Source organism: Poecilia latipinna, unplaced genomic scaffold (genome assembly GCF_001443285.1).
Source record: "Poecilia latipinna isolate Pla-1442-1.1 unplaced genomic scaffold, P_latipinna-1.0 Scaffold626, whole genome shotgun sequence".
NCBI classification, from domain to species: Eukaryota; Metazoa; Chordata; class Actinopteri; order Cyprinodontiformes; family Poeciliidae; genus Poecilia; species Poecilia latipinna.
The window spans coordinates 162,135-164,787 of record NW_015113242.1 but is presented as its reverse complement, the minus strand read 5'-3'; positions in this window follow the sequence as shown (position 1 = coordinate 164,787).

Here is a 2,653-nt window from a genome sequence, read left to right as displayed (position 1 = left end):
AAAACTACTTCCAAAACAGGAACATTTAGTTTTTATTTTTACTTAGAAATTGTGGAGTACGGGTTAGGGTCTACTTTTGCAAATTTAGAGCATACTTAGAATACTTATCTATCAACCTAGACGAAGAGTATCTAGTTGATATACTTTAGACCAACATTATTAGATTATTTTTCTTCTTTTGCTCTTTCCTTTGGTTTGTTATTTTGTTTATTTTTCCTTCTAATTCATGTAAAGCACTTTGAGCTGCCTTGCTGCTGAAAATGTGCTATATAAATAAAATTACCTAAGCTGGTTGGTAGCACCGTTAGCTTGAGTCCAGATTCAGGACCTGCGTCCTTCGAAGGCTGATTCCATCACAGCCAAGCAGCGAAAGCTGTTCCTCCTACTCTGCCCACCATTTCCCAAGATGCATTGCTGGTCGAAGAGGAAATATTTGTTTTTGTAACAATGGTGGATGAAGCGGGAGATGGAGAGTATTTTTAGGTGGGCTGACTGTGGAGGAAGAACCAAACTAAATAAACCTGGAAGAATGGAAAATGTTTGATCAAGATTTAAATAGTGAAAACTCTGACATTACGCAGAGTACCTTCTGGCTTCTGGAGTCGTTGTTCCACTTGGATGTTTCTCCAGCGGGTCGGAAGACCAACCTTACCTCCAGGAACCTTGTTGGTGTCTCAGAGAAACGGGCCCAATCCGGCTCTCTGCGGCCTGCGGTCACATGACTCTGGGTGGAATCAGGAGGCGCTTGTCCCGTCGGGCCGCCCTGCCGACCAGCAGACAGAAGAAGGAGCGCACCCTTGTGTTGGTTCACCTTTGGCCGACGCCATCTGTCCGCTTGCTTCCTGACAGCTGGACCGGCCCGTCAGAGCTGGACGTCCCTGTCCTCGGGTCTGGTCTGCAGGGACTCTGAATTAAGGACGGGTGAACTTCAGGACATTTTTCAAAGCTAATTTAAGGTTTACTTTCCAGTTTCCCTGAATTTAACAAGAAATGATTCCATTCCTTCTTGTGATGACCGTTTGTGGTGCCGGCCCCACAACACTTCACCAGAACCTGGCTCCTATTTCAGAGACCCAACTGGAGAGCAGTAGATGTACAGGAAGCTGCCAGATGTTCCTGAGACTGCCGGCCGCTGGTTGTTCCCCTCTAAGCCACCAGGGAGCGCTCTGCTGGCAGAGCTTTGGAGTCACCGTTACCCAGACAAGGCGACTCGCTGCTGGACGCTCCAGGCAGGAGGGAAAAACAAGCTCCCTAAAGCTGCTGGTCACCCACCTCTAATCGGCTTACCCTGGCGCCCTGACAGGTGACCGGCACCGCCCCGGTAGACACGGCTCTCACTGGAGGACGACATGTTGGAAATCCACAGGAAGCCAAAGCAGCTCTTCACACATTCAGGCTCAGCAGATCACTGAGCAATCAACTGCTGAAGGATCAGCTCACGATGCTGATCTGGACTTTTGGCCACGAGTTCAGTTCAGCTGAAAATGCCTCAAACAGGTTTATGACACAACTGACACGGTTTACTGTGTCCTCTGACACGTCACATCTTCAAGTCTTCATAGCAAGGTAAACTATTTTATTTCAGAATAAAAATCGAAAAAAATCCAGCCGAGACAAGACCTGCCAGGACACGGACGGATCGGAGCAAGTCGAGTCAACCTTATTTGGGTGGAACATTTCAGCAACAAGGCGGTTTAAAGACAGTCACAAATTATGAAACAAGCAGTAAACATTACATTTTGCCAAATATCATCAAAATCATCAATACGCATCAAAAAGGTTGATCAGCGTTCCACTTATTACTAATAAACTCCAAACAGCTGGTTTAGCCTGAAAGCAACTCTGTGTTTCAGCTGTTTTACAGTTTTCTGGAAGTTTGCTCCAGATTTATGGTGCATAGAAGCTGAATGCTGCTGCTCCATGTTTGGTTCTGGTTCTGATGCAAAGCAGAACCAGAACCTGCGGGGTCTAGACAGTTGATACAACGATAACAGATCTTTAATATATTGTGGTGCTAAACCATTCAGTGATTTATAAACTAACAATATTTTATAGTCTGTTCGCTGAGCTACAGGGAGCCGCTGTTCTGTCAGATCAGCATACCTTGTCAGATAGTCATACCTTAGCTCAGACACGTATAGCTGTTATTACCATATGATTTTATTTAATCAGCAACATAGAATCATGACGTAGATCATCATACACTTTGTTATGAACAGCTGTATGACATCCTGACTTAGCGGTTAATGAGTTTTACACCAGCCTGTGTTGTAGTTGACTGCAGCTGCAGCCAGACCTGCTTTAAATACACTTTAAAACCATGACAACGCATGTATATCTATGTAGTTATCATAGTCATATTATAAACAATTTAGTGAATTATTTTCGTCATAACTTGTTGCGTATGCTGAACTGACAACTCCACTGACGGTCGGATTCTTAATGTGCGGACATGGTACTGACTGCATGAATGCTATCCTGACAATGTATGGATATCTGACAGAACACCAGTGAAGGACTGTAGATCTGGTCTTATGTCTCCATCTTCCTGGTTCTAGTCAGAACAGCAGCAGCAGCTTCTGGATCAGCTGCAGCTGGAGGATCGATTTGTTGGTCAGACCTGTGAAGACGCTGCTGCAGGAATCAATGCAAC